This window comes from Triticum urartu, chromosome 2 (assembly GCF_003073215.2).
Source record: "Triticum urartu cultivar G1812 chromosome 2, Tu2.1, whole genome shotgun sequence".
NCBI classification, from domain to species: Eukaryota; Viridiplantae; Streptophyta; class Magnoliopsida; order Poales; family Poaceae; genus Triticum; species Triticum urartu.
The window spans coordinates 700,508,659-700,521,889 of record NC_053023.1 but is presented as its reverse complement, the minus strand read 5'-3'; positions in this window follow the sequence as shown (position 1 = coordinate 700,521,889).

The window sequence follows — 13,231 nt, the reverse complement described above, 5'->3', positions numbered from 1 at the left end:
CCCTAGATACGTGGGACCTTTCAAGATTGTCAGCAAGAGAGGCGACCTCGCCTATCAACTCGATCTTCCTTCAAACTTTGCAAATGTTCATGATGTCTTCCATGTCTCTCAGCTTCGAAAGTGCTTCAAGACTCCTGACCGCACAATCAACTTCGAGGACATTGAGCTCCAAGAAGATCTCTCTTATCGTGAGCACCCAGTTGCTATTCTTGAAGAGACTGAACGCAAGACTCGCAACAAGTCAATCAAATTTCTCAAAGTCAAGTGGTCACACCATTCCGACCGTGAAGCTACCTGGGAACGCGAGGATCACCTCCGTTCTGAGTACCCGGCGTTCTTTCAGTCCTAGATCTCGGGACGAGATCTTTTCGTAGTGGTGGAGTGTTGTAACGCCCCGGATATAACTTTCCCAATTTGTACTCCAACTCTTGACGTTTCCGGCGTTAAGTTATATTTATTTCCTCGGGTCCGGGTCTTTGTCTCCGTGTGTTGTTATCGTTGTCATGCATCTCATATCATGTCATCATGTGCATTGCATTTGCATACGTGTTCGTCTCATGCATTCGAGCATTTTCCCCGTTGTCCATTTTGCATTCCGGCGCTTCGTTCTCCTCCGGTGGTCATTTCTAGCTTTCTTTCGTGTGTGGGGATTAAACATTTCTGGATTGGACCGAGACTTGCCAAGCGGCCTTGGTTTACTACCGGTAGACCGCCTGTCAAGTTTCGTACCATTTGGACTCCGTTTGATACTCCAACGGTTAACCGAGGGACCGAAAAGGCCTCGTGTGTGTTGCAGCCCAACACCCCTCTTATTTGGCCGAAAACCCACCAAGCTCTACTCCACCATCTAGAGCGTTTGATCACGATCGCGTGGCCGAAAACCGCACCTCATTTGGACTCTCCTAGCTCCTCCTATGCCTATATAAAGGTCCCCCTCAAAATATCCCGGATCCCCTCCATCCCTAACCTCAGATCCACCTCCACCCGCGTCGCACCGGACAAAAATCCGCGCCGACGGACGTGTCCGGATCCGCCTCCGCTGCCACGTGTCGCTCCGTCATTGGCCGCGCCGCCCTCGCCCCACATCACCGTCCCGCTCGGGCCCAAGGCCGGCCCGCCCCGCGCGCGCCCGGGCCCCGCCTCCTCTCCCGTTGGCCGCCGCCCGCGCCGCCCTTCTCCGCCCGGCCGCGCCGCCCTTCTTCGCCCGGCCGCGCCGCCTCGAAGCCGGCCACCGCCGCCCTCCAACGCCGCCGCACCATCGCCGCCCTGCTGCCGCAGTTCGCCGCCGCCGCCGCCGCCTCTTCCCGCACCCGTGCGCCGCCATCGCCCTTGGCTTCCGCGCCGCCTCGCCGCCCCTCACCTCCCTCGTCGCCGGCAAGGCTGCTCCGGCCACCGGCGTCCTCTCCGACAAGCTCGATCCGGTTATCCTCGGGCCGCGTGCCGCGTTCCAGATCTGATCCGGTTGCTACAGTAAACCCTAGAGGTTGATTTTTTTTGTCTAAGTCCCAGAGTTTGCAGATCCATGTGCCTATGTTCGAGGCCCCGTAACTTTGCATCTGTAGCTCCGATTCATGGATATAGCATATCAAAATGTTCATCTCTGAGAGTACATAATTTCATTCCATTGCATTATTTTTATTTGAGCTCATCTTGATGCCCGAAATGCTGTTATAAGAGGGCTACTTGAGTTAATTGTCAGATCTGCTACTCCATCTTAGACATTTGTCATTTTTGCCATGATTATTGTGTGCATGTTATGCCCTGATGCTCTACATATGTTTTGTTAAGGGTTTTGTCATCTTTCTAGAGGTGCAATCCATGTATTTTTGTGATGTGTGTGGTGACTAGTGCAAGCTTGCAAAGTGAGGCACTCGGTAATTCTGTTCTCAGGGACTTAGTATTTTCACTAAGTCCTGGGATTGTTTATCTCATGATGCCACATGTTCATGTTGTTTCCTAGTGATCCGTGCCTCTTTTGAGGATGATCAGTAAAGGAGTTTTGTTAATATTGTAGTGCTCTATCCATCCATGCTTTTGTTTGCAATTATGGAGCACCCTAGCTTGAGTCAATCGAGCTCTTCTTTTGCTTCATTGTGAATCTGGGCAGGTCGTCAACTTGTTTGCGATTTTGCCGATGTTGTTGTAGTTGATCCGTGCATGCTATGCCATTGTTCTTGCCATGTCTAGCTTGTATTTTGTGCCTTCTTAATGGATGTATGCTTTTCTTGCCATGACTTGCACCATAGTGAGTGCATCGGGCTCGTAAACATGCCTACTTGAGTTATATTTCAGCATGTGCCAGTTTTCACTAAGTCTGAAAACTGATTATGTTTTTGTTATGTTCGTGGGCTTGTTAGTATATTTTCGGATCCCTTTTGGCTCAAGGTCACTTAGGGACTTTTGTTAATCTTGTTGAGTATCTCCATGCCATGTTCTTATTTGTCATATTCAGGTCCTGTAGTATGTAGTTTTGTTGCTCCGAAGAGGGCTATATGATCTGAAATTTCAGACAAGTGTTAATTTCACCAAGTCTGAGATCTGTTTACCATTTGCGTTTTTGCCCTGCTTGTTTGAACCTGTTAATTGATGAATTGGCCGTAGCTCAGTGCTAGACTTTTTTTAAGCATCTTGAATGCTTCCCTGCCATGTATTTTGTTGTCATGTTTGAGTGCTGTAGCATGTTCATCTCATTGCATTTAGATGCCTACTTGCTGTAAATCGCAGACCGGTGCCAATTTTGAATCGCTTGCCATTTCCAAACCGTAACTCCGATTCCGGCGTTCTTTATATCGTTTTGAAGCGATTTCATCTCATCTTTCCAGTGGCACACTTGGTTTTCCAAGTTGAGGCCAGGTTCATGATTTTCCTGTCATATCTTTCATTTTGCATCCCGCATCGCGTCTCGCATAACATATCATCATTGCATCATATTGATTGATCCTTGCACATGGTTGATTGTATCCTTGTTGCTTGTTTGTCTTGTTTGGGTAGAGCCGGGATACGAGTTCGCTAGCGAGGAGCCCGTTGAGTTTGCTTTCGAGGATCCAGTCAACTCTGACAGCTTTGCAGGCAAGATGATCATACCCTCGAAATCACTACTATCTTTGCTATGCTAGCTTGCTCGCTCTTTTGCTATGCCAATGCTACGATGCCTACCTTTTGCTTGTCAGCCTCCCAAATTGCCATGTCAAACCTCTAACCCACCATGTCCTAGCAAACCGTTGATTGGCTATGTTACCGCTTTGCTCAGCCCCTCTTATAGCGTTGCTAGTTGCAGGTGAAGATTGGAGGCCGTTCCTTGTCGGAACATATATTTAATTGTTGGGATATCATTATATTACCGTGTTATTTTAATGCATCTGTATACTTGGTTAAGGGTGGAAGGCTCGGCCTCTCGCCTAGTGTTTTGTTCCACTCTTGCCGCCCTAGTTTCCGTCATATCGGTGTTATGTTCCCGGATTTTGCGTTCCTTACGCGGTTGGGTTATAATGGGAACCCCTTGATAGTTCGCCTTGATTAAAGCTTTTCCAGCAATGCCCAACATTGGCTTTACCATTTTCCACCTAGCCTCTTTTTCCCTTGGGTTTCCGGAGCCCGAGGTCATCTTATTTAAACCCCCCCGGGCCAGTGCTCCTCTGAGCGTTGGTCCAACCTAGAGCCCCTTGCAGCGCCACCTCGGGGAAACTCGAGGGCTGGTTTTAGTTGTACAGATTGCTTATCTGAGTGTGCCCTGAGAACGAGATATGTGTAGCTCCTATCGGGATTTGTCGGCACATTCGGGCGGTGTTGCTGGTTTAGTTTTAACCTGTCGAAGTGTCTTGAAGAACCGAGATACCGAGTCTGATCGGAACGTCTTGGGAGGAGGTCTATTCCTTCGTTGATCGTGAGAGCTTGTCATGGGCTAAGTTGGGACTCCCCTGTAGGGATTGAACTTTCGAAAGCCGTGCCCGCGGTTATGGGCAGATGGGAATTTGTTAATGTCCGGTTGTAGATAACTTGAACCTTAACTTAAATAAAATGAATCAGCCGAGTGTGTTACCGTGATGGCCTCTTCTCGGCGGAGTCCGGGAAGTGGACACGGTGTTGGAGTAATGTTTGCGCAGGTTGCTCTCTAGTTTCTCGCTCGCGCTTTGCCTTCTCTTCTCGCTCTCTTTTGCGCATAAGTTAGCCTCCTTATATGCTAGTCGCTTGCTGCAGCTCCACATATTTTTACCTTACCCTTCCTATAAGCTTAAATAGTCTTGATCGCGAGGGTGTGAGGTTGCTGAGTCCCTGTGGCTCACAGATTACTATTACACCAGATGCAGGTCCAGGTGATTCCGCTCCAGGTGACGCGTACGAGCTCAAGTGGGAGTTCGACGAGGACTCTCAACGTTACTATGTTTCCTTTCCTGATGATCAGTAGTGGTGCCCAGTTGGGGGTGATCGGGACCGTGTCGCATGTTGGATTTTCTTCTATTTTGGCGCCGTAGTCGGGCCATGAGTGTTTGGATGATGTATGTTATTTATGTATTTGATTGACGTGGCGAGTGTAAGCCAACTATGTTATCCCTTTTCATTATCTATATTACATGGGATGTTTGTGATGATTACCTGACTTGCGACATATGCCTTTAATGCGATTATGCCTCTAAGTCGTGCCTCGACACGTGGGAGATATTTGAGTGTGTTACAACATGGGTCCATAAGAGAGGTCGCAATCTTTTGTTTCTGCTTATGTTATGCATTGCTTAATATTACCTACTACTTTATTGTCCTATTCACGTCTTAGACTCCAAGTCAGGTCCAAATTGTTCAAACTTGACTTCTAAATTAGTTGTGGGGCACATATCGAGGCAACAATGAATAGTATCTCTGTCTAATATCTGGTTCACCTAGGGTATGCCTATGTTGTTCATCTTGGGTGGGAAACAAATAGTAAAGCAATCATCATCTATTTTTTTTATTAAATTAAAGCAATCATCAGCCTGCTATCATTATTTTTGGATCCATCCAATGGTTGCTACCATTACTCCAGATTGTTACCATTACTCTAGATTTCTGCATGCTCTCCTTACATAATCTCACTATATTTTTTTGGTATGCATGTCAGATATTGTACACAGTCATGCTGAACATGTAGAAAAAGAGAAGAGTTTTGTGCGGCAATACAATGTCATGCAGACATCGCTCCATGGTAGGTTCAATGGAAAACCCCCCTCTCCAGATTGTAATCCAGAGGAAGATATCTGTTCCGAGGCGGATTCAGACGCAGCTGACCACTCCTATTTACCCCCAAGGTGTTTTCTCTAACTTGGCATGATGATGTTAGTCATATCATGCATATGTTGCCTTGCAGTGCCTACTTTCGACATCATATATGTCATCTTCTTAGTTTAGACATGTTCTGTAATGCCACCTGTTTAGTTTCAACATCATATATGGGAATTATGCAATGCCATCCTGTTTAACCAGGCATCATATATCTGAATGATATCTGGCACATCCTTTTCTTCATTAAATTTCCATTTGTCGACAATGTTTGTACATTAAACTACGCTTCCTGTGAATCAGCCATTTGAGTGGGTGATGGAAAAATCTGGAGTGAAAACAAGGCCTTCAGAGCAGACAGTGCTACCTGCCGAAGTAGATCTCTTGCTGGGTCCCGATAGCTCCTCGGAGATGGATTCAGAGATAGATGACCAGTCCTATTCCCCCATTGAGGTGTATGCTCTAACTTGGCACGGTTCTACTACTCATATCATGCATATGGTGTCTTGCATTGCATAGTTTAGACATCATGTACACAATATTGGACACCATGTACTTAGTTCAGACATCATATATGCGAATGCCCTCCACTTAGCATATAAATCACATATGTGAATTAAATCATGCGATCCTGGTTACTTAGATAACATGTATGTGAATTATGTCATGCGGTCCTGTTTAGTTAGTCATCATATCTTTGAATTATGCTTTGCTATGCTATCTAGTTTAGATAGACATCATATATGCGAAATTATGTCATGCTATTCGTTTTAGTTAAACAATATACATGTCAATTATTTAATGCCCTCTTTTTTCCACACTATCTATTGCACCTGTCTCTCATACAATGTCTGTACATTCAATTATGTTTCCTGTTTATCAGCCATTTGAATTGGAGCAGGTGATGGCAGTATCTAGCGGAGTAAAAACATGGTCTTCAAATAAAACAGTGCTACCTCTTGGTGGAGATAGCACCCCGGTTGTACATGCACGAGAACCAGCCCTACCACACATAACCTAGACTCTCACATATTTTACCCCTACTGTGATGGACAGAGAACCAGCTTCACCCAATCTAACCCCAACCCCAGCAGATAGTAACTTAGTTCTTGTTGACACAGCACCATCTCCACCACAGAGCTCCCAAACAAGAGCAGTTAGTAAGGCAGCTCTAGTGCCCAAAGCACCAGTACTACCAGGGCGAACCCCAACTCCACTACTTAGTACTGTTGGGGAAAGTTGCAGAAAACAAAAATTTTCCTACGGTTTCACCAAGATCCATCTATGAGTTCATCTAGCAACGAGTGGTTGGATGCATCTACGTACCATGTAGATCGCGAGCGGAAGTGTTCAAAGAACGGGGATGAGGGAGTCGTACTCGACGTGATCCAAATCACCGGAGATCCTAGCGCCGAACGGACGGCACCTCCGCGTTCAACACACGTACGGTCAGCGTAACGTCTCCTCCTTCTTGATCCAGCAAGGGGGAAGGAGAGGTTGAGGAAGATGGCACCAGCAGCAGCACGATGGCGTGGTGGTGATGGAGCTGCAATACTCCGGCAGGGCTTCGCCAAGCTCTATGGAGAAGGAGGAGGTGTTGGAGAGGGAGAGGGAGGCACCAAAGGCAAAGGTGCGGCTGCCCTCCCTTCCCCCCACTATATATAGGGCCAAGGGAGAAGGGGGGGGGGCGCAGCCTTGGCCCTTCCTCCAAGGAAGGGTGCGGCCAGGGAGGAGTCCATCCTCGCCAAGGCACCTAGGAGGTGCCTTCCCCCTTTAGGACTCTTCCTTTCCCTTATCTCTTGGCGCATGGGCCTCTTGGGGCTGGTGCCCTTGGCCCATATAGGACAAGGCACACACCCCTACAGCCCATGTGGCCCCCCGGGACAGGTGGACCCCCTTGGTGGACCCCCGGACCCCTTTCGGCACTCCCGGTACAATACCGATAATGCGCGAAACTTTTCTGGCGACCAAAACAAGACTTCCCATATATAAATCTTTACCTCCGGACCATTCCGGAACTCCTCGTGACGTCCGTGATCTCATCCGGGACTCCGAACAACATTCGGGTTACTGCATATACATATCCCTACAACCCTAGCGTCACCGAACCTTAAGTGTGTAGACCCTACGGGTTCGGGAGACATGTAGACATGACCGAGATTGCTCTCTGGTCAATAACCAACAGCGGGATCTGGATACCCATGTTGGCTCCCACATGCTCCTCGATGATCTCATCGGATGAACCACGATGTAGAGGATTCAAGCAACCCCGTATACAATTCCCTTCGTCAGTCGGTATGTTACTTGCCCGAGATTCGATCGTTGGTATCCCAATGCCTCGTTCAATCTCGTTATCGGCAAGTCACTTTACTCGTACCGTAATGCATGATCCCGTGACCAAACACTTGGACACTTTGAGCTCATAATGATGATGCATTACCGAGTGGGCCCAGTGATACCTCTCCGTCATACGGAGTGACAAATCCCAGTCTTGATCCGTGTCAACCCAACAGACACTTTCGGAGATACCCGTAGTATACCTTTATAGTCACCCAGTTACGTTGTGATGTTTGGTACACCCAAAGCACTCCTACAGTATCCAGGAGTTACACGATCTCATGGTCTAAGGAAAAGATACTTGACATTGGAAAACTCTAGCAAACGAACTATACGATCTTGTGCTATGTTTAGGATTGGGTCTTGTCCATCACATCGTTCTCCTAATGATGTGATCTCGTTATCAACGACATCCAATGTCCATAGTCAGGAAACCATGACTATCTGTTGATCAACGAGCTAGTCAACTAGAGGCTAACTAGGGACATGTTGGTGTCTATTTATTCACACATGTATTACGATTTCCGGATAACACAATTATAGCATGAATAAAAGACAATTATCATGAACAAGGAAATGTAATAATAATCCTTTTATTATTGCCTCTAGGGCATATTTCCAACAAGTACACCTATTACTATGGAGGAAGCACAAGCAGCCATTCATAGTTTAGCATCTATCGCATTTGATGTTGTTAAATCCTATGTGCGTATCTTCCCATCATGGAAATATTATACTGAAGATGAAGGAAAATGCCAGTTGCAGGTGTTTGTCCAGGAGTTATGTGTAAGTAATGTTATTCATGGCAATTACTTTGCTTTGTCCCATACATTCTACCTCCGTGATGGTTATGATACAACAAATTTTCCCACTTTTCTCTATAGAGAAGGACTGATTTGGAAACTCAAGATGAGGTAATCTGTGCTAATACCTCCGCTATCTTCAAGAATGCTTGGTGGTAGTATCAGAATTACCTGAAGAAAACGTACTTCACTAGCAAAGAAACTCATCAAATTCCCTTGCGTTCTCCTGAGACACATTTACTAGACGATGACTGGGAATGCCTTGTTCTCTACTGGTCCCGAACCAAGAATGTGGTAAGGTATATGAGCTCATTTTATTTTAAGTACTATATGCTTGCGTCTTACTGTTCTCTTTTCATGTAGAACAAGTGCTTAAACCTAAAGAACAACTGTTCTCATTTAAGATTCCATTGCTATCGTGCATACTGCTTTGCTCTTGTATCACTGTATTTACTCGTACAAACTTATTTTTAAATTGAACTATCCAATGGAAACTACAATGGCACAACAGGTATGTTTACGCATGTTTCTTTAACAGGTTTGCTCTTATAAATAGCTCTGTTGATTTCAATTTCAATTGTGTATACAGTTGACTTCTCATATCATGCACATTACTAGCATCATAATAGGGCCAATAGTGTTGTTGTACATGTAGACCCGTGGTACCCATCTGACATCTTCTTGTGCCATTTAGTTTCCCACGCTTTGTATTCTTTTAGTGCTACTTTCTCTTGAACTGATATGATTTGAACCGTGTCTCTATTTTGATTTGGCAAGACAATGCAGTGACCATAGGACATGGATATATGTTTGTTTGATGCTTTTATAATGTACTACTTGGCAATAGAAGATTTGTTAGTTTAATCTTGTCCACCTTACTAATGATCTGGTTCACCGAAATGAGTTTCATATACTAGTACATGCTAAACATGTTATGTGTCTTCTTGTTTCTTCTTTTAGAATGCTGACAGAATATTGGGGAAGAGTGCCTTATTAAGCAATGATAAAGGAAGTAATGCAGATAAGTTTCAGGATTGTGAGATATCCTTGTTGGTATCCAACAAAGCTGATAAAACAGCTAAGAAAAACTATCTTGAAGACAATGAGGGAACCCCAAAGTCCTGTCTTGGTTTACTGTTCGAGTTACTGGCCACTAACGCTTGCATAAGCTATTCAAACTCACTGTTTGAATCAGTTCGGTTTCTTGAGTCTCAACTACAACCTGAAAGACATCGATCAATTGTGCTGCGAAAAGAAGCGGAAGGACTGTGGAAGTCCCTGGAGCATTCAGATGCATACTTTCTGGTGCAACACCAAGCATTGGAGGATTTCAGCGCCAAACAGGACAAAGCTAATAAGCATGCTAAGCTTATTGCCAGCATGGTGGATACCGAGGATAACGTTTCTTGAGCTCTTCTGAAGTATTTTCAGTTATGGACTTGTTTTGTTGCTGCGTTTATTTGCACTGGTGGCCAATTTTGACAGCCAGTGTATGTAATATGCTGCTTTGTTCCCTATATTTGCACTGGTGGCGAACTTTGATGCCTAGTGGATGTAATATGTGTAATAGCTGTAATAGGCTAGCGTTAGTTGCTTGCTTATTTATTTCTTTATTGTCTTGTTTAGTTGTTTGCAGTTCTTTTTTCGCGTTTTTTAGTGGCCACAACAACCTAGTTTTGGTAACTAGGCCACAATAATCATGGCAACACATGGACTGTTGTAACCATGGCCCCCTTGTGGGCCGTAGGATCCATGGGCCTTCTATGGGCCGTAGGATCCATGGGCCTTTTACGGGCCGTAGGATCCATGGACTTTCTACGGGCCGTATGATCCATGGGCCTTCTACGTGCCGTATGATCAATGGGCCTTCTACGGGCCGTAGGATCCATTGGTCTTCTATGGGCCGTAGGATCCATGGGCCTTCTACGGGGCGTATAATCATTTTGCGAAACATGGGCCATACTATTTGTGGACCATAATGGGCCATTAATAGGCCGTATTTGATAATGCTATGAAAACAGCCCAACGGGTTAACGGGCCACAAACGAGCCGAATGTAACCACTGGCTGTATTTGGCCCACGCACAGAATAGGCCGGTAACGGACCGTATCTAACCGAATTCTAGAAATGATCCCAAGAATAAATGGGCCCTTAGAAGGCCGAAAGTTAACAGAGGCTGGAAACGACCGACGGAATAATGGGCCGTTAATGGGTATAAAGCGATACACTGTTCATTATGGGCCAGTTTCATCTTGCACTACTAGGAAAAATCTTACCAGTAGCGTAGGTTTTTTGCATACCAGTAGCGCGGGGTACCGCGCTACTGCTATGGTGCTACAGCTATTTTTTAGCAGTAGCGCGTTTTATACGCCATGCTATTGATAAATAGACATACTAGTAGCGTTGGTGCAACCCACGCTACTACTATTTCACAAATGCGCTACTACTAATGAAATAGTAGTAACGCGTCTATAATACCCCCACGCTACTAGTAACTAATTTGGATTTAAAAATAAAATTAAAAATCTACCTATTCCAGTTTAGACATACATTTCATAGTACTCATGTAACATGCATTGCATAATAGTACATGTTCTGCATACAGTCAATCATACATATTTGATATAGATAATTAATACACATATATATACAATATATGCCACGCGTATATGTGATCAGCGTCGGCGCCTCCACAAGCCCGTGTTGACGTCGTGGGCATCGCTGCCGCTGCAGCACCGTGACGATGTCATCATAGTCGCTACAGCAGCCCCGTGTCGATGTCTTTGTCCCCATCCCCGTGTCGATGTCGATGTCAACGCACCTAATTGATGTGAAAATGGATAGGAAGCATAGAGCAGATCAATGGTTCAAACATTCAAAGGCTTGAGGTTGGATTTGCTTTGGTATGCTTACGAAAAAGAGCAGAAAAAACAAAGTCATGCTGCAGCACTCTAGGCTACATCATTTTGTTCTATGTTAGTGATGTCTTGTAGACAATTAGCATATTTATATAACTCAAATTCACTTTATGTATACTTAGCAGATTGGTGCCAACCAGCTGAACACCATGAGGCAGAGAGTTATCTAAACAGACAGCACCAGTAGCAACGAGGCATAAGGAAACCAGGAAGTAATCCCTAGTTTCTATTTTTTAAGTGAGCATTTTACCACACCTGATGTTTCTCGTGAGGGAGGCTGTTGTTCATTTTGTGATCTGCCAAATGTTTACCATGAATAGTTTCATTTTTATCAAGCTAATTTCCCTTGTCTTTTTCTCATTAATCCATTATAGTTATTAATTGGATAAATCCCACGAGTAAGAAAGCAGTGAAACTAAATTTAGGGTTGCATACCTGGGCATTCTCACTCCTATGTATATATGCAGATAAAAAGCTCTAATAATAAACCCAAGAACCAATATATGCACCTAGTACATTCTCCTAGATTTTTCTGCTAAGAACATGCAAATACTGATTGTAGATGCCTTGGAGCCATCGCCTACAAAAGAAATGAGTAAATTGATAAGAACATGCTCCCTATGTGCAGAAAGTGGTAAACCTATTAAGTTAAGAGGAAGAGGGTGGGAGAGGGGGTCTGGGCAGAGGTTTCCTAGCCATATTAAATCCGCTACTCAATCGGCTATAATTAATAGAAACCGTATACCGATTCTTAATTTTCTGGATGACATTGGCCTCAGAAAACAAACTGAATGAGGAACTTAGTTACAGTGCAACCGAAGATAACCTATTCAAGCTGAGGTCTCATACTCCTGGAAATTGCTCGCACTTGACCTACAACTGAACGGTAGCACCTATGTTCACTAACAGTTCAAACTTCACATGACTTGTGACTGCAAACAGAATTCTGCGTTCCAGTTGTAATATTTGCTCAAAGAAATATCTAGCACCGAAACTCTGTTGGTTTCATTTCCCAAATGTCGAGTAATGTCAGCTTTCTGGGAACGGGGGTCCCCAGACTTGCCTGCCTGCGGCCTGCGGCGTGGCTCAAAGGGGGGCCCAGCATGGCCCATCTTCACCAACATAAACCCAAGACCCTCGTGAGGGGCCAAGCCTCGCGGGGCGGACGATGCAGAGCTTCCTCAGGCATGGCCTCTTCAGGCTGTCTCACGAAGAGGTGGAGAGATTAAGGCGGGGTACCTCACGAGGTGCCCGTGACGCAAGCCATGACGACTCAGGGCGCCAGGCGGGTGCCAGCCAGCACAGCGTCCTCCTTTCCTCTTTGGTGTAAAGGCGGCAAGCGCAGCCGCGGAGTACCGAGGCATCAGGCAAAGGTTGCCATTTCGATGCAACGAGACCAGGAGGACTACGAGGCGGAGGTCACCGTGGAGCCCAAGGCGGCGTCATCACCAGAGCTTTGCGCAGGCGAAGACTACTTTTGTCAGGATAGCTGATACTTGCTGCCCCCCTTCAAATTAGCCCGCCATTGTTGGCTCCCTTCCCGCTCGATATTTGGGAAGAGGACCAGGGCCTCTATAAATAGGACCAGCCACCCACAGAGCAAGGAGGGCAGAGGGGAGAAGAGTTCGGTCGTTTGGTTGAGAGAGAGAGAGAGAGAGAAAGGTAGCTAAACTCCTCCCAGCGGTTCATCGCCCCAGCCAAGAACAGACCCTCGCGAGGTTGTTCTTCCTTGTATTGTTCATCATCATCAGCCCAAGAGGCAATCCACCACACCACACACTAGAGTAGGGTATTACACCACAACGGTGGCCCGAACCAGTATAAACCTTGTGTCTCTTGCGTTGTTCTTTCCGTAGTTTAGATCCTAGCATGGCGGGGGGGGGGGTGGGGGGGGGGGGGGGGTGCAGGTAGGTAGGAGGCGAA